Raw genomic sequence first — 19,978 nt, 5'->3', positions numbered from 1 at the left:
CAGCAAGGATGAGATCATAATCATTGTCTGCACAGTTTTAACCTGTAGAGATTTTTGGCAGTGCCTAGTTGATCGTATTGTTCCTAGGAATGAAATATATGGGCAACCTACTAAAATGTTACCTAGGGGATCCCTGGGTGGCTCAGCGGTTTGGCGCCTGCCTTTGGCCCAGGGCGCGATCCTGGAGTCCCAGGATTGAGTCCCACGTCGGGCTCCTGGCATGGAGCCTGCTTCTCCCTCCTCCTCCTTCTCTCTTTCTCTCTCTCTGCCCCCCCCCATAAATAAATAAATCTTAAAAAAATAAATAAAATGTTACTTAATATATATAACAGGGAAAACTATAGGGTGTTGGTCAGAAACCTAGAGAGAGATGCCACAATGGAGAATCCTGGTTTCAAAGCCTATCAGTTAACAGACCACAGCTCTTGGGTTGGTTGCAGAGAAGACTGAGTTCTCTTGAAATAGGCCCCTACAATACTACTTCCGTGTATGCCTTCACAAATTCTCCAAAGGACTATGAATCCATTTACTTGGATGATTGTACACAGACTAATGAGTAACATCAAGATCTTTCAGGACTTAACTAGACACTGGCTCTGATTTTATGTTAATCTTTAAGGATCCAAAATACCACAGTGTTCCACTGGCAGAGTAGAGTTTATGGAAGTCTTATGGCAAATCAGCTCCAACCCTGTCTCATAGTAAAGAGTCTGATGGTCTATAGATCTTCCTTGTGTTCATTTTCTAGTTTTTAAATGTATGATTAGGATAGACCCACTCAACAACTAGAAGAACACCCACACTGGCTCTCGGATACAAGAAATCAGGACTCTTATGGTCAGAAAAGCCAAACAGAAGCCTCTGGAACTTGTCCTCTCACACAACTAGGATAGTAAATCGAAAGTAAAATCATATCTCAGGGTAAACTGCAAAGGTTAGTGGCAACATTAAAGACTTAAAAAAATGCAAGGGTGGTAATTCTGCTCATATCCCAGTGGATTTGGTCTGCTGACTTATGCAGAAGGTGCATGGATCTTGGAGAATGATTGGAATAGTGTTAAGTTCAGTTGTGTGCTAATAGCAGTATAGTTGTTGTTCCAGATGTGGAATCTCTCCTGGAACAGGTTGAAACAACTCCTGGAACCCATTACGTAGCTATTTGTATAGCAAATGCTTTTAGCACCATCAATTTACAAGGAGTACGGGAAGGTTCTCTTTCACCTGGCAAGGGGCTCAGTACACCTTCATTGTTTCCTGCAGGCTATGCCAACTCTCCTAATCTTTGCTATAATCTAACCTAAAGATATTAATCATTTTGACAATGTACAAAATATCACACTGGGCACTGCTGCTCTTGAAAATCAGAAGGTATCAAGTACCTTAGAAATTTTAATAGGATACATTAGTGCCAAAAGATTGGAGATAAATTCCATAAGATTTCAAGGAACTACAACCTCAGTGACATATCTGGAATCCCTATGATCTAGGTCATATGGGATATGCCTTTCAATGTGAAAGATAAGTGCCTGTACCTTGTATAATCTACCACTAAAGATAATGGAAAAACATTTTTGAGGGGGAAGCTTCTTTAGATTTTGGAGGCAACATATATCACATTGGAATATGATTTTCAGATCCATTTATCAAGCAAACTGAAATTTGTGAGTGGTCTCAGAGAAAGAGAGGCTTTGCTTCAGGACAGAAGCTTCAGGGCAAGCTACTCTGCTGGCTGGTCCCTGTGATCTAGCAGATCTCACACCACACAAAGTTTTTGAAGTTTACATGTCTTCTGACATGCATCACTGTGGAGAGCCTTGGGATTTTGAAGAAAAACTCATCTCTCTTCTAAAGACAATTATTCCTCTGACAAGTAACTTCTTGCTTGCTATGTGGTCCTGGTACTTTCTGAATGTCTGACCAAGGGCCTCCATGTGATCTGAGCTGTTCATCATGAATTGAGTGTCATTGGACCCTTCAAGTCATAAGGTTAGACATGCATAAGCACAATTCATCATCGAGTAAAAATATATAAATCAAATGATCAAGCTCAAGCAGGTCCTACAGGAGGTCCAAGTAAGACGAATTTGCAGGGGACTCAGACTTCTATAGCACATAGTCCAACTGCATTGCCTCCTCTTCCTACAGACACATCTATGGCATCATGGGAAATTCCCTATGAACAATTGACCACCCCATCCCACCAAAAGTGAAAGCCTAGTTTACAGATAGCTCTTCATGATATGCTGGAACTCATAGGAAGTAGATCACTACAATTTTACTGTCTAGATAGTTTATACTACTGCTCTACTGAATATGCTGGCTCCTGTCTCCACAATGTCCCTTATGTAAAGAGGCAGGCAGTCTGCACCCTTTCTGTTTTCCCTCCTCCCTATCCTTGGCAGGTTGACTTATAGCGTACAGAGGTGCACTTCCAGACATCATTCATAGTCAATGCAGGAAGAAACAATCAAGGAAATATCAACTAGTTTTCCCACTAACCAACAAAACAACCTTCTAGAAAACTTCTACTAAAGTCTCCTTGGCCATAACTGTGTAGGATGACCACCTCTAGCTGTGGAGAGGATGGGAAAGTATTTAACTCTTCATTTTCCTGTAGTGAAAAGTGACAGGGGACGAGGGGGTTGGGAATGGCTGCTGAGTCAGCCACAGGCATAACTAGTCATTAGCTGTTTTTGGTAACAGAAACTGCTTCATGAGGCTCCTCCTGGGAATGCTACGTCATCTTTAGAGAGCAGATGCTGACCATCTTTTTCTGCTACAGCAGACAAAAATAAATTCAAATCATCTAAAAACTATCAGAATGGATGTAGGGCACAGATATTTTTCATGTCGTTGGTAATTTTGTGAGAAATAACGGCATGTTTTGCAGTCTGAGTCTTGCACTAAAGTCTTTGAAAGAGAATTAAATAGGCTTGGGTCAATAATGAGACTGTACGACTTGGGCCAGGTTTGATTTCTGTCGGTGCTATAAACCGTTGACGACAACATCAATACATGCTTCCAGGCCTTGGGTTATCTTTACTTGCATTTCCAATTAGGGAAAACAAACCTCACAGGGTATTTCAGATTGAGGTGCCCAGGAATATAGTTTATCTAAAACAAAGCTGGGATCAACTCTCAATGGGCTGATGTATCTAAAACTTGGGAAAGCCAGGGATTATTCTCTTTAAATTCATTAAGTAGACTTGAAACCAAACCTCCCCAATTATGTGGCATAAAGTGTGTTGTGAGGATCAGGGCCCACAATCCAGAGCAAGTGTAAGAGAATCCTGGAATCAGAATTCATTCCAAAGCCTTCTTCTTTGGCTCCAGGCAGTTAATTAGATGTTGTGTCATCACTGGGAGAATGCTGTATTCATTTGGCATGGCATGGGGATCATCATATTGTCACAGATCTAGGAACTGTTTCATCTAGACGTAATATAGGACCTCTCTTTCAGAGGACTTGCCATAAGCCATCTTTGCAGTGTGTGTGTGTCTGTGTGGGGGGGTAACATTCTAGTAATTTTTAAAATTTGGAGTATAACATACACACAGAAAAAAAATTACAAAAATAATGTCTAGTTTGGTGAGGTTTCATTATCTGGACACATGCATGTAACCTGCACCCAGATCAAGAAGCAGAACCTTACTAGCACCCAGAAGATATGCTCTTCTTGTCAATATTCCCCCTTCAAAGGGTCAGTACTCTCTAGACCTTTTTCCAGTTTTATTGAGATACAAGCGGCATATATAACATTATCTAAGTTTAAAGTATAAACATGACTTGATATATGTATATATTGTGAAATGATCACTACGATAAGTCCAAGTACCACCCATCACCTCACAGTTACAAGTTTCTTTTCCTTATAAAGAGAACTCTTTAAAGATCTACTCTCAGCAACTTTCAAACATGCCATATAATATTGCTAACTATAGTCTCCCTGCTGTACATTACATCCCAGGACTTAATTATCTTATAACTAGAGTTTGTACCTTTTCACTACCCTCACCAAATTCCTCCAACTACCCTATCTCCTGCTTCTGGCAACCAAAAATCTGATCTGTTTATACGAATTTGGTTTTGGTTTTAGTTTTTTTAGATTTTGCTTGTGAGATCATGTTGTATTTGTCTTTGTCTGACTTGTTTCACTTAGCATAATCTGCTCTAGGACCATCCATGTTGTCACAGACGGCAGCACTTCCTTCTTTTAAATGACTGAATTGTATTCCTCTGTGTGTGTGTATCATTTTTTCTTGATCCATTATACTCTCATGACTATTTATTTTTTAAAGATTTTATTTTTTTGTTTGACACAGAGAGAGAGAGAGAGAGAAGGAGAGAGAGAATGAGCACAAGCAGGGAGAGCTGCAGAGGGAGACGGAGAAGCAGGCTCCCCACTGAGCAGGGAGCCAGACATGGGGCTCGATCCCAGGACCCTAGGATCATGACCTGAGCTGAAGGCAGTTGCCTAAGTGACTAAGCCACCCAGGCACCCCTACTCTTGTGACTTTTAACAGCATCTATGTGATTCACCTGCTTTGAAATTTATGTAAATAGAATCATAGAGCATGTAGTCATTTGTGCCTGGCTTCTTTCACTCAATATTATGATAGTGGGATTCATCTGCCTCAACACATGGTTGTAGTTCATTCATCCTCACTGATGTGCAGTTTTCCATTGAATGAATACACCACTATTACTTTCCTATCCTTCTGTTAATGGTCATTTGGGTACTTTCAAGTATTAGGCTCTCATGTACAGTATTGCTATGAACAATCTTGTACAAGATTTTTGATAAATTTATGAATGTGTTGGATGAAATTATTGTCTCGTGAAGTATGCATGTACATTCAGCTTTATTTGACACAAGACACTTCTTTCCCACAATCAACAGTCACTTTTGCCCTTGGGGGTCCAGGCTAGGTCTTTCTGGGAAAACAGTGGGGTCTCTGGCTTTTGTGGGGGAGAAAGAGCTTCTGATAGCAGAGTATAATGAGCTCATGGCATCTCCTCACAGGTCTCTTTAAGATTTCATGTTGCTGGGATGCCTAATTGGCTCAGTGGTTGAGTGTCTGCCTTCAGCTCAGGGCATGGTCCCCGAGACCCAGGATTGAGTCCACTGGAGAAGCCCGCTTCTCCCTCTATGTCTCTGCCTCTCTCTGTGTGCCTCTCATGAATAAATAAATAAAATCTTAAAAAAAAAAAAAGATTCCATGTTGCTAAGTTTCCTAGGTTTTATGGATGTTCTCTTCTAGCCACTCTCTTGATTGCCTACATTTGGGACAGTCACCTGCCTATTATGTGCCAGGCACTACTAGGTACTTAACCTATTTTACACCATTAAACTTCATAGCAAGCCTTTGAGGAAGGTGTGTTTCTTGCACAGTTGGAAAAACCTGAGATCAGGAAGGGAAGTAGCAGAGCCAGCACGGAGACACAGGCCAGTCGGCTTGTCTCTCTGTCATCCCACACTGCTTCCTAGCTTACTCTGTTACCTGGCTTTACTAAACTCGGAATTTACTAAAAATGAAAAGATGTATTTCATAACTCTCCTGCCAACCCACTGTTCTCTGTCACCAGAGACAGTGTGAGGAGACTGCTGGTAGAAAGTTAGAGTTTCTAAATGACTTGAAAAACCTGCGAAGTAGCAAAAGGAAAGGGATAAGAGGAAGCTATGTAAAACTGGGAATGTGGGTTCAGTTAGATTGAGAATGGGGCCCCTGCACTGTGTCCTGCCTCAGAGCATTGCCAGGGAACACAGGGTACGGCCTGTCCTACCCATGTACCCATTTGCTAAGTAAATCCTTTGAGTGACTTTTATGTCAAGCACTGTGCCAGGCCCTCAGGATAGAGACATGTATCGCATCTACCCTGGAGGAGCTATCAGTGTACTGGAGAAAGCAGGCAGTTAAGTGAATCATTGCCAAAAATGCTAAGGCGCTCTAATAGAACTATGGGATAGGCTGAGGCACAGAAAAGTAGCCCCTTCTCCTGGGGAAAGGAGCGAGGATGTTGTTAGGAGGAATGGAAAGGGCTCAGGTGTAGACAGAGAACAGGCATGGAGGCAGGGGGAGCCAGCATGGGCTTTAGCAAGGAGGGACAATTTAGATATTCAGTTAGCTCAGGCCATGAAGGAAATGCCTTGCTGCAGTTTCCTGGAGAGGCTGTTTCCTATCAGCATTACTTCTAGAAGGTAATAGTAGCATAGCACTTGCATGGGGCTGGGTTGGTGTGAGGACCAGGTCCTGGCCTGTGGGAAGATGGGCATTTGGTTGTGATGGGACAGAGCTGCTGGTCACACAAACAAATCTCCAGAAACACACAGGACTGTTGTCAGTGGACCATTGCCAATACTCTTCAGGCTGGGGTATGGAGCCTTATGGGTTTCTCCTCTAAAGCATAGTGCTCCCTGGAGCCCAGTCCTCCCTGCGCCATGTCTAAAGGGATGCATATTGTCAGGGAAGTGAGCTTTCACACTTCCAGAGAGGAAATTTGACACTGTCCGTGAACTCAAATGGGGTCAGTCCTCCCAGGAAAGGCTGTTGCTGGTAAAGCGTTGAGTTTCTTGAGTGAAACCCGCCCTCTTGCCAAGTATACCAAGGGGGTTCATTCACCTGTTAAATCCACCCAGTGGAAATCGAGAATGTTATCTTTCCCTATTATGATCTCCTAGTAGGGCTGGAAATGAGAGAGCCCAAATCCCAGCCCTGCATCCAGGGGAAGAATTCCCCAGCTTCCTACAATGTTTGAAAAACCTGTTCTGCAAGTGACAGCGCACACAACCTGGGCGCTGGTGGAGAGAGGCTCAGAGGAATTCCTTGTGGGCAAGGCCAGGATGACCTACCCAGTGGTGCCCGGGTCTCGGGTCTCAGAGATGCCAACCTTTCCTCTAGGCAAGGGGCCAGCTTACTGCCAGGCACCCTACCTCCCCACCACCATGCCACCTGCTAAGTGATAAGAAAAGTGCTCAGGAGAGGGAGGCTGTGAAGCCTGGGGCCAGGTGGAGCAGTTAAGGTTTTCCTACATGGCCACCCATTTCTTTCCCTTCTACTAGCAACAGATTCTGACTCTTCCCAGGATCGGACATGTCCAGGCTGGACCAATCTCACATCCGATCCTGGGAAGTGTAGGGCAAAGGAAGAAGAAGGGTTGGGTTGCTGTATGTCTGAGAAGGTCTCGTAGTTCTTGCTGCCGCTGAGATTCATAGAACAGCTCAGTCCCTGAGACCCAGGATCCAAGGCCAGCTTTTCATTCCTCAGTTCTGTGAGCTGCTTCAGGATCCTTCCAATTAATCACACACACACACACACATACTCCCTTTTCCCTCATGGTTGTTTTCTGTTGTTGTAGCAGAATCTTGGCTGATAGAGAAATTGGTTTCAGAAATTAGTCATATGCAGCAGGCTCTTGGGGTATATGGAATTGGTCCTAGGCCCAAATGCAATGTGTAAGTATATAGAGAGGGAGCAGCTCCTCGGTTACCTGTTGTGCTTTACCTGAGACGACTATAAGCCCAGTGATGGCACAGACCTGGGGACCAGCAGCCCCTGCCACAGAGCAAGGAAGGGAGTGAAACATGGGGATGGTGGGTTCTCAGAAGAGCATCTGATAGCCAAGACAATAGTGCTAACCTGAGCCTAAGCATCAAAAATCTCTCCTTAAATAAAAAAAAAAAAATCTCTCCTTAAAGTAAATAATCTCTCCTTCCTTGTGGCTATAGGGCTGATACTCTTTTAAAAATTTCAAGGCTTCTGGCTTCTGAGTGACAACACTAGTTAATTCACAACCTCGTAAACCAGGTGTGCTGGTAGGCAGGACCTGTGATCCTGGGATGGGTACATCTGTGAGCTGGAGGGCTTGGGAACGCCTCTGTGGTACTCCCCCTGCACCCCTCTTGCCTGCAGAAGTGGCTGACACTCTTGCCTCACTGTTGCTCTCTGAATAAGCAAGAGTTGGACTCAACATGGCCTCGAAAGGGGAAATGAATAAGTAGGATGCAAAAGAATAAGTTGTCTCTAGAAGTAATTGCAGGTCCATCATCTGGGATAACTTGGGGGCACACATTTTGAAAGTGCTTAACTAATGAGAGTGAAACATAATCTTAAATGAAGCAGAATCTATTGTCGTAAGTAAGCCCGTCAGACGCCGTACCTGCTGTGTGCCTGCTTGGACAGTCAGCTGGATTCCAACAATTGGATGCTTTTATTAATAAAAATTTCTACTGAATACTGGTCCATGCTGGGTGAAACCAAAAGGTCAGAAAGCTCTGCAGCAATGTGAAGGGACTTCAAAGATCTACCCTCTTGCGATTTCCCTTGACAAGGCCCAAAGACTTCTCTCCCTTGCCTGAGGAATAGATGGTAAGAGAAATGTCAGAACCTTTTTTTTTTTAACATACTCTACTGATAGTACTCTCTGAGCCAAGAATACTGTAGATGGGGCTCACTCAAAATGGGCCCTGGCACCCTTGAGGATGGAAAAATCTTAGAGTGACATGGCTCAGGGTACATCTAGAAGCAAAGTAGTTTTGGTTTTCATCATAGGTGGTTTTGTAAGCATGGTGGCTGGGACTCAGTGAATGGTCTTACATGCAGCTATTGTAACTAGCCATGGCCAGTCAGTCGGGTGACCTCAGAGATTGTGACCACCTCAGTGTCTGTAACTGTTAGGTCAGGCTAGGTTATGCTGCAATAACAAACAACTCCTGTGATTTCAGCAGCTTCAAATAACAAAATATCTGAGTCTCAATTACTCCATGTCATCTTCCACTGAGGGCTGGTTTGTCAAGGGAGGGGTCTAGGAAGGGCTGTGACCATTGCAGTTATGTAGAGGCCCAAGCTAATGAAGTTGTCACTGTGTCAAATGACATCAGTCACACCCAGAGGGAAAGGGTGACCTGGACGGTCTCATACCAGCAATTAAACAAATATTCAGCCTCAAAGGAGGGATTCATGATTTCTCACTGGGAAGAACTAGTCACAGAGTCCTACCCAACCAATAGGAAGCCAGGAAACAGTCTACTGTGTATTTAAAAAAGATAACTGAACACATTTGGGAAAGAAGACTAATTCCTGGCTGCCACTTTATCCTGTTGAATATCACATGGTAACCTCTGACACCATGGGGAAGTTCTCTGTGGCCTTTTAAATAACAACGGGGAAACTTAAAATTTGGCTTTCAGATAGTTCCGGCAGTATCTGTCAGTACCATCAACAAGCAAATGCTGAGGAGTTACACATCTCCACTCAGGTGGCCTGAAACACCACTGGGCAGGGAAAGTCCTAGAAGGCCAATTCTGCCTAACAGGAGAGACGAGCTGAGGTGAGTATCCACGCATTCCCAAGAGCCCCAATCCCAAGCTGAGTGAGTATCCGTGCATTACCAATCCCAATGGATTGTATGGGTGGTTGAAATCTTGGAAGGATCAGTATCAGAAGGTTGTGGGCACAGGGAGGGGTAAATTCTCCAGATAGGTCCAGAGCCTGAAAATACCCATGCCCTTAGGAACACACACCAGAAGGCCCTGGATTACATCCTCCAGCCATAAACCAGAAGCAGGAAAGAGAGCAGGAATGGTTTGTTGAAGACTCCATTCCAGGCACCAGCTGGGACATGACACCCTGCAAGAAGTGGGCACTATCTTGCAATATGTGGTCCATATGCTATTTCCCTTAGATTTCCGATACACAGGCCCAGGAAGCAAAAGGATGGCACTGCTTACAGCCCCCTAGTTTTGCTTCTCATCCTTGTGATTCAAAGCTGTTATATTTTTAAATTTTTTTTTGCCTACTCTAAAATTCAGCATTCTATGGGTTTTGACAAATGCACTGGGTCATTTATCCACTACCACGGTCATTTTACAGAATAGTTTCATCCCCTCAAACTTCCCTCCTGCTGCCCCTTTATTCTGCTTAATGTTTTATTGTCCAGAGGAAGGGTGCTTCCACTAGAGCTAAGAGCTGGGTGTGGGATGAGGATTCTCACAATGGCTCAGCCACAGTTCTCCTCTCTCAGGGGCTAGTGTGAAGGGCCTTGACAATGGAAAGCAATGTAAGAGTGGGCTCCATGTATCTAGGGTGGGAATGGAGGAAAGGCAAAAGAACTGACCATGTCTCCAGAGATGGCCAAGGGCAGGACAGGCCTGGAACTCATAACTGAACTTTGAGAGGCCAGCAGAGCCTTGGGCCAGGATGCAAGTCTGCAGGCTGCTGAGCTCAGACTCACTCTGTTCACACCTAGTCAAGACTGGGCAATGGGGAAAGGCTTGGCCTCCTTTCCAGACTGCTGAGTGCTGGCCCACCTTGGCTAGCCTATGGGATTTGTGGCCATCAGTGTCTCAAGGGCACTGCCTTCTCTGAGCTATACACAGAACTAATGTTTTCAGGGCCCACAGACTGTCTCCCCACTCTGCTCAGAGGAGGCCCCATCACTATAGCACCCCCATAGGCTCTTATGCCATTGTGTTTGCAGGGTTGGAGAACAACAAGTAGCAAAATGATACAGATGCAGTGAAATGCTGGGACACCTGCACCCCAATGTTTATAGCAGCAACGTCCACAATAGCCAAACTGTGGAAGGAGCCTCGGTGTCCACTGAAAGATGAATGGATAAAGAAGATGTGGTCTATGTATATAACGGAATATTACTCAGCCATTACAAACGACAAAGACCCACCATTTGCTTCAACGAGGATGGAACTGGGGGTATTATGCTGAGTGAAATAAGTCAATCGGAGAAGGACAAACATTATATGGTCTCATTCATTTGGGGAATATAAAAAATAGTGAAAGGGAATAAAGGGGAAAGGAGGAAAAATGAGTGGGAAATACTAGAAAGGAAGACAGAACATGAGAAACTCCTAACTCTGGGAAATGAACTAGGGGTGGGGGAAGGGGAGGAGGGCGGGGAGTGGAGGTGACTGGGTGACGGGCACTGAGGGGGCACTTGATGGGATGAGCACTGGGTGTTATTCTATATGTTGGCAAATTGAACACCAATAAAAAATAAATTTATATTAAAAAAAGTAGCAAAATGAATGGGTTTTAGGCTGAACAATTAGCCTTGTCTGCCAGCCACAAGCCACCACAGAGCCTAGCCCAGATGATGATGAAGAGAGTCATTCTCCTGGTATCTGAAGATGCAGAAATGACAGAGGAGAGAAGAGGGAGGCCTAGCTGGGGTGGGTGGAATTAAGGCTGCTGTGGGCAACTCTGGTGTGTGTGTGTGTGTGTGTGTGTGTGTGTGTGTGTGTGTGTGTGTGTTTAGGGCACTGAGGTGGTTGGGAGTAAGGAGGAGGGGCAACAGGACTGAGATGAAGGTACAGGAACCCCTTCCTCACACTTACCTCTGGAAGGAGAAAAGAGGCGTCAAGTCCTCACAGATTTTTTTATTGGGTGACTAGAGAGTGGGATGTAAATTCCTGACTGATTAATGACTTGGTAATAGTGGCTTACAGATACCTTCCTTTCTCTCATCAGGGCATTCATATAGTCTACCAAGGTCTAGGAACTATCAAGAAAAAAATACTCTCTTCTTCCAGACACATCTCAACAAAATCTTTCAGGGATAAGGATAACTTCCATTCATGTGTTTCTTCATTCCTTCACTCATTCATTAGTTCATCCCTCAGCCTGTAGGGCCAGGCCCACACTCTACTTAGATGACTGTGAGTAAGCCTTGCCTTCCAGAATCTCACAGTCTCCCTGGGTTGTAGTGGCAGGGCCCAGCTCTGAGGAAGGGACTGGTGGAAGTAAGGCCCCATGTCCAGGCCAGGGCTCCCAATCCTTGGTAGGGAAAGGGCCTTTTCTGTTTCTTAGATGGCAAGGCTGGTATTAGCCCAGAGCCAAGCAGGGTGGAAGAGAGCAGCCTCAGTACCAGTGCTGTGGGTTCAGCCTTCAGTTTCCTGACCAGGGGATGGGGAGACATTAGAGACCCTTGAGGAAGGGGCAGAAATTTCTAGATTGGTGTCTTAACCCCAATGGCCAAGTGCTGGGTTGTTTGCCATTGGTAGTGAATTAATTGTCCTCTGAGCCTGCTAAGGACACTGACATGACATGACATGGCTTCTGACCTAAAGGTTTCCTTGGTAAGGCTCAGACTGCTGTCAGACCACACACACTCCTGAAACTGCTCTGGCCTCAGGGGGAAGAGCCTGGCACAGTAGAGGTGGAGGCCCAGGCATCTGTGGGAAGGTCATGACATTGCGATGTGTGCTGTCAGCCAGCTCCTGAGTGGCACCCGCTTAGGATAGGAGGCAGAAACGTCTGGTCCAGGTCAATTGAAGATTGATTTACTTGACATGCCCATGTTATATGTCTATTGGATTTCCACAGCTGGCTGATCGTCAGTTGATATCGCACCGGACACAAGAAGAGTGACAAGATGGGCTGTCTGCTTAGATGCTGGCTCCTGCAGCCCTCCCCTGTGGCTGGACCATTTAACCCTCAAAGTAAGCTCAGCCCTCTCAGGGTCAGAGATCATGTCTCACTCTAGGCAGGTCCTCTGTAAGGCACCCCAGATCTGTGACTTGGTGGCTTGGGATTCCATCAATCTGTGGTCCCATCTCAAGTGTCCTGGATTACAGAACCATGGCATTCACTCCTTTTCTTAAATCAGCATCTCCCTTTATTTTCATTCGATCCAGTGGAGACCTGCCTCAGCTTCTGTGGTGAAATCCCATCTCTGGGTTTCAGCTCCTCCTGACCTGTGGCAGGTCCCGGGTGACCTCAAGTCTTCCAGAGATTTGTTTTAACCCCGACTCTGTGTCTGGGATCCTGACCTCTCTTAGATTTACGTCTTATTCTCAGCCTTTGTTCTCTTCTGTCCCCCACCTGTAGGTTCTATCTCATCACTGAACCTATCTGCTGTTACACCCGGATGCTGTACACACCTAACAGGGTACCTTATTTTTCATGACTCCAACACCTGTCCCCATCCTCAGGTTAAGTGTCTTCCCAGACTACATCGTGGAATGCTGTGCTCACTGGTCATGTCCTTATGTCCCTACCCTCATGGTCTAAAATCCCAACTTCTAGCTGGAGAGTTCAGTGCTACTCCCTGACTTCTTCCCACTGTCCTGTGTTCTGGGAGATACTGGCAAGACCTCCTCCCACCCTCTGCTGCCTGCACTGACTCCATGATCTACTGGGCTTGGGTGGTGCCCTGTCTGTGGGTTGGTCCTGAAGGGTGAGGCCATCCATCTGAACAGTCCCATAGATGCCAGCTTTATATCAGTCAGCTGGGGAGGTAACACCACTTGCTTCTCTGGAGGTATCAGAGAACCCATATTTTATGCTAAGTGGGCTATACATATGCTCCTGGGTTGTAAGGGGTGCTTTGATGGTCTCCACCAAGAGGGTGCAGACTAGTGAGTAAGAAAGGCTAGAACAGTAAGTCTCAAAATTGTTTTGTAATCGATTACCAAATGCCAGGTTATAAACATTAACAGAGAACCTACTACATTAAAAACAAATAAGACCACACTGACTGCAGGGAGGGTGTGGTGGAAACCTGAGTAGCAGGTTAAGTTTTATTCCAACCTTATGGTATGGTTTTAGCTAGAAGAGGTAGGGTTCAGGGTTTCCACTTCGGCTGAAATGTGAAAAAGGAAGTCAGACCACCTGAAACCACCAGGCAGAGGCGGTTTTGGCCATTACTGAGCTCGCAAGTGGAAGCATAGCCTTGGGGGTGACCGGGAAGCCTGGGGAGACTGGTTCTATGACCCCTCTGGCTTGGAGGCCGATGGTGGTGGAGTGGTTAGACACATGGGCTTTGAATGCACATGGACCTGGGTCACAGACTCGCCTCCATCACTTACAAGGTTTATGATCTAGGGCAGTTTACCTAATCTCTCTACTCCTTAGTTTTTTTACTTAAAAAGTAAAAACCCTAATACTTAAAAGCACAGAATTATTATAGCACTTAATTGACATAAGGTAGACAAAACAGCACAGTGCCCGGAACATAGTCAATTCTCAGTAAGTGGTATCTGTTCAATTTAATCTATTTCCAAACTTGGGTAACTGGGGTTTCTTTGTATTTAGGAAGGAGGCTATCTCTCCTTTCATCTTCTGTTTGGTCAATCTTCTGTTCCCTGATGCTTGGACCTGCACCTTTTCTAGGCTCTGAGGACTGGTCCAATCCCTGGGCCCTTCCCTGACCCCGCTGGGCCCCAGCTCTGGAAGATGCCACAGACCAAACCGTACACAGAGCTTTGCGAACTTCCCATGTGGGGCAACAAAAACATAATGTGAATGTGTGTGGGGGGAACCATAAAGCAAAGTCCTCGGCAAACAGTGGGAAGGTCAAGCTGCCACCCAGCGCCCTCCCCATGTCAATGAAGAGTGCTTTTCTCCAACTATAGGTTTCTTCTTTTCATGCATCCAAGCTGGCCTTCTGTGATCTATCCCACTCCATCCTTCCTAATCAGATGTGCGTGTGAACTATCACTTTCACACCCTCTCTTCTTTTATCCAGAGAAGAGCATTTAATTGTCTAATAAGTGTTTTTGTAAGCATTTAATTGTCTAATAATGTATTTGTAAGAGCCTTTGTAAGTGTATTTGTAAGAGGGAGAACCGTGCAAGGCCAGGGAGGGCCGGAGGAGGGACAGAACCTAACAATAAGTGAGGACATGCAGGGGGTGCTGGCGAGCTCCTGCACCCCATCTGCTTGTGTCCGCACCAGGTGTCAAGCTAGAGTTCCGCCTGGTGGAAACCCAACATGCAAGCTCAGCTCCAAACTCCTTCAGGCTGAATTAATTATTAGCTGGGGATCTTTCTTTTCTTTGCTCTTTTCTCCTCACATCTTTCTCTTTCCCCTTGTGGAAAGAAGCCAATAGAAGGCTTTATGTTAAGTCCCATTATTATTCGTGCTTCACATTCATTCATTAAACAAAGGTTCATGAGAAGCCTACACCATCCCAAGGCTATTTGGTGATGTCAAGGTGAGTCGTTCTGAGGTTCTGAGTGGAGGGCTAGGTATATTTTGATCCTATTGAGCACCGGGAAGTACCTTCAGTTGATTTGCTTTGGCCTTGAGAGAAATGGCAACCATTTCTCAGATGGAAAAGAGGGCCTACCTAATGATTTGGTCTCCTGTCACTAGGGGTGGGTACTTACCATGTGCCACATCCTGTGCCGGAGTTTCCCACAGTGCTATTCTCCTATCTCCTTCTTGGCTTTTCTTTGCCTTTCCCTTTGATTCAGAGATTGAGTCACTCAACAAGATTTTATTGAGAACCAGCTCCATACGGGGCACAGAACCATGCGCTGGGCATATAAGACAAACGAAGGATCTCAGCAGCAGAAGATAAACATATGAAAGACCAGCCATCAGACCCAACCGTGGGACAAGACAAAATAGTGTGTGTGTGCTTCCTGCTATCCCAATTTCTCTGCCACTCACAGCAGTGTCTGTGAACCACCAATAGTGTGGCCTTCTGCTTTCCTGATACTGTCTTCTTGCTTTAGTGCCTTAGACAGCACAGAGAAGGACAGGACTCTTGAGTTTTAATTCTGCAAATAGCTCTCTAACCTCGTACCCAGTTTGTCTCGTTGCAAAAGTGACCAACAGGAGAGGGAAAGGTTCTGCTTGGTAGGTTTTATGCTGGGTTCAGAAGGAGACAGACTGTTCTGGAACTGGAGAGAGAGCTGTTTCTCAGGACCAAGATGGTCCTGCTGTGGGTTATTACTGAGAAGGTCTCTCCTGTGACAAGCACCTCTGCCCAGGCCAGACTCTATGAGGCTAGAAGAGCTCCTCCCCCTCTGGCTTCATGGGCACTGTTCCATTCAGACAGTATGCTTTCCTTGAAGGTCCCCAACTCACCCCCTGAATGCTTCCCCTCTTTCCCTGGCTCTGCAAAAGCTGCCTAAGGACCCTAATGATACTCAGCTTCCAAGCAGACTTGGGACAGGAAGCTGGTGCTCTTCCTTTCCTACAGAGGCACAGCTGCTCCCATCCGGTGGGTGCAGAGCCAGACTTGCCACTTACGGACGGAAGTGAGGTGCCACTGACTTCTGCCAGCAGGAGGACGAGATGTCTACATCCCATCGAAGGACATGCCCAGATCCTTCCTGGCCACGTGGTGAGCAAAAATCTGCCATTGAAGTCTGCTGCCTTGGCAGTCTGCAGGCTGCAAGTTCATGGGGACCAGGAGCCAGGAAATGAATTAGAAAGCAGCAGGGCCACAGGCGGTCTTGAGGAGTCTGGCCTGGGAAGAACTCAGGGGCAGAATGATCCAGCCACAGGACAAGGTCGCACCACACTCACTTGGGCAACAGAAGGTCTGGCTCGACGGCAGAGGGGCCTGCAGGACACCGTGGGGATTCCAGGGCTCCTCCTTGGCCACATCCAGAAGGCTTGTTTTTTCTTGGAAGGTACCCATCAAGCTGCCACTGCCGTGGGGACACCCATCCCTGCATCCCCCTTCGCTTTGCTGAAGGGTGTCAGCCTTGTTGCTGTGGTAACGGGCAGAGCCAATGATGTTAGTTCACAGGCCCCTAAGCTGTGGAGGTAAACGGGACCTGTGAGAAAGTCTTTCCTTATAACGGAAACCTCTCCTCCTGGCGCTTCTTACTGTTAGCTGGGATTCTGCAGCTCCAGAAATCAGGCTTCTCTTTGTGTGACAGTCTTCCAAGTCTTCGAAGGCATTCAAGAGTCACAATATCCATATTATCTGGGCAAATCGCCTTTGTTTCTGCAGTGACTGTTTCTAAACTCCTCCTGTTCTCACTAGCTGTTTCTAACAGCCAGGCACAGAGGCTCAGGAATTAAACTGCCTGGGCTCCTGCTGGGTGATCTCGGGCAAGTTACTCACCCACTCTGGGCCTTTTGAACCACTTAAAAATTTTATTTATTTATTTATGAGAAAGAGACAGGGAGAGAGAGTGAGAGCATGAGCAGGGAGGGTAGGGGCAGAGGGGGAGGCAGAAACAGACTCCCTGCTGGACAGGGAGCCCGATGTGGAGCTTGATCCCAGGACCTCGACATCATGACCTGAGCTGAAAGCAGAAGCTTAACTGACTGAGCCACCCAGGCACCCCTTGAGCCACTTTTAAAATGGGAATAACAGTGTTATCTACCTTTGAGGTTATTGTGATGATTCAAGGAGGTAATCACTGATATACTTAGAATAGAGTCTAAGGTGTTGTCAGCACTCTCTTTCAATGTTGGTTATTAGCATTAGCAAGCACTTGCTCAGGTTTCTTTGCTGCTCAAATGTGGCTCACAGACCAACAGCATTAGCATCCCCTGAGAGCTTGCTAGAAATGCAGATTCTCAGGTCCCGTCATAGCACTAGAAACTGCATTTTTACAGGCTTCCGACACGATTTATACAGACATAAAAGTTTGAGAAGTCTCTGGTGTCTTCATAGCAACACAGGCACATGTTTATATGTAACCTCTATAACAAATGATGGGATGATTAATTAATTATGACATATTAAGGCTATGAGATATTATGCATATGCATAGAAACCACTAGAAACCAGAGGAAGTGCTAATGCTAATAACATTGAAAGAGAGTACTGACTATACCCCAGGCTCTATTTAAGCATATTAGTGATTACCTCCTTGAATCATCTCAATAGCCCCACAAGGTGGATAACACGGTTACTCCCGTTTTTTTTTAAAGTGGTAAAAAAAGGCCCAGAGAGGGTGAGTAACTTGCCTGTGATCACACAGCTGGAGCCCAGGTAGTTTAATTCCAGAGCCTCTATGCCTGGCTCCTGCTAAAGTCAAATAATAATAAAGTCAAATAATAAAGCTAAAGTCACAGTTACAGAACTGTGTATAAGCCATGACTGCAGCTATGAGGATATGTGGTGAATATTTTCTAATGCTGCCGCGTTGTGTTATTATAATAAAAATAATGGGAAGTAGCTCGTCTCAAACTGAGAACAGCTTTGACCAGCCCCAGTAGTATTTCTATCGCCTCTCTTAGATTTTCCAATTTAAATGATGTTTACAATGCAGAAATAATACAGAGTCATGGTAAAAAAAAAATTTCATCCACACAAACAGATGCAAAATGAAAAGTAAAGAACTCTCTCCCCAATAGCCCTCCTCCACTTGGAGATAAGCACTGTTAGCGGTCTCTTGCATATCTTTCAAAAAGTGTGCTCTGCATTTAAAATCATGAACACACATGCACACACACTCACAGAGGTACAGATATAATGCACAGATAATCCTACCTTAGCTCGGATACATCTTTTAAGGCAGTTTTGTGATTGGCTCCTGTTGTATTTATGACAAATTGGAGCACCCAGATCTTTCGCACAGGAAGTGTTATTAAGTTTTCATCTCTCCATCTTGTACAGTTTCTTTTTTTTTTCTCACCCAAATGTAGGATATTTTATGTCTTCTTACTGAGTTTTGTGTAGCTGGTTCTGGCATTCCAGGGAGTTAAATCTTTTTCGCTCCTGACTCCAAAGCATGGAAGCTCTCTCCTCCCGAGTCTAGTAAGTGCACCCATTTCCAGGCCTAAGTGAACAACTGCAGGGCTAGGGGAGTGAGGTAGAGGTGGTTTATGAAGGTCACTGTGAATACACAGTGAAATAAAAAATGTGCCAAAATGTGAGCAGCAGCTTTCTCCAAGTGGTGGTGGTTGTATTTGTAAAAATACATGGGCATGGTTTCACAGTGTCATTAATAAAAAAAAAGAAATAAAAGCCAGAGTATTATAGATTGGATATCGTTTTTGCCTCTTCATTGTCTTCCTGGAAGAGATAATGCATCCATTCCCTTTGCTGGGGGACTTCATAGTGGTGCCCAGGAGGGCAGGCAGTGTATATAGGCCTGACCCATTGACACTGGACTTGACCATGTGACTTGCTATGACGATATGATGTTATCTGATGTGGCTTGGCCTGGTCACTTGTACTTCTGCAGCCCACCACCCAATGTGAGGAGAGCATGTTGGTCTGAGAACTGAAAGCCCTTGGAGCCGATGTGAACCAGATCCATAGCCCAAGGCAGTGATCCCCATCCACCGCCCCCCCCCCCGCCCCTAGTAACCCACAGAATCCTGAGTGAGAAAAATAAATGTAATTTCAGAAGTTTTGTTTTATTTTGTTTTGACAGCACAATTACAGTAATGACTGCCTGGAAGGGAGAGTCGACCCCTCCTATGCTGACTGCTGTGTTCTCACAGTGCAGTAGTCCCCCTTACGCATGTCATGCTTGCCTTGGTTTCAATGACCTGCCGTCAATCGCTGTCAGAAAGCAGAGGATTCTCCTTCTGATGTATTGTTGGAAGGTCAGTGGTAGCCTGATGCTCCGTCACAGGGCCTGTGTCATTCCCCTCACTCCATCACATCCTGTAGACATTTTATCATCTCTCATCATCACAAGAAGGGTGAGCGCTGGACAGTAAGACATTTTGAGAGGGAGACACTACATTCCCATAACTTTTATTACAATATAGAGCTGCAATTGTTCTGTTTTATTATCAGTTCTTGGTGCTAATCTTTTACAGTGCCCAATTTATAAATTAAACTTAATCATAGGTATGTACATAGAGGAAAAACAACATAGTATATGTAGGATTTGGTACTATTTGTGGGTCTTGAAACACATCCCCTGTGGAAAAGGAGGAGAGATATATATTCTCCTCTGGCTACTGCACTACCCTCTCCTGGCTTTGTGCTTCTCCCACCAGCCACTCCAGCTGTGCTCAGCCATTCCTACTCTCAAGTCACCTGCCACCTACCATCACCTACATTAACAGGTAATGAAGTGGAAGCCATGTTTCCTGGCTGACTCTAATTCACTTTTTTTTTTTGAAAAGTTTTTGTCTTATAGGATAGGAAGTGCTCTAGCCTAGAACTTAGCTGTGAGCTATTATGAGCTCAATTATATCTTTTCAAAAATCATATGTTGAAGTCCTAACCCTCAGTGCCTCGGAATATGACCTTACTCAGAAAGAGGGTCATGGCAGAGGTAATTAGTTAAGATGAGGTCATAGTAGA

At 45.3% G+C, this 19,978-nt stretch overlaps 1 long non-coding RNA gene across 1 annotated transcript in view; it reads left to right on the top strand.

Moving 5' to 3' along the window:
- LOC112932528 (uncharacterized) overlaps positions 1–10,864 on the top strand; it is a 36,118-nt gene extending 25,254 nt beyond the window's left edge. Inside the window, exons 3-4 of the long non-coding RNA XR_003237483.2 lie at positions 9,189–9,328; positions 10,478–10,864. This is a non-coding gene — a long non-coding RNA (uncharacterized lncRNA). The remainder of the gene's footprint in view (positions 1–9,188; positions 9,329–10,477) is intronic.
- Positions 10,865–19,978: the final 9,114 nt, after the last annotated feature.

Source organism: Vulpes vulpes, chromosome 11, assembly GCF_048418805.1.
Source record: "Vulpes vulpes isolate BD-2025 chromosome 11, VulVul3, whole genome shotgun sequence".
Taxonomy (NCBI): domain Eukaryota; kingdom Metazoa; phylum Chordata; class Mammalia; order Carnivora; family Canidae; genus Vulpes; species Vulpes vulpes.
The sequence above is the reverse complement of the archived record's forward strand: the minus strand, read 5'-3'. Positions and strand labels throughout refer to the sequence as shown.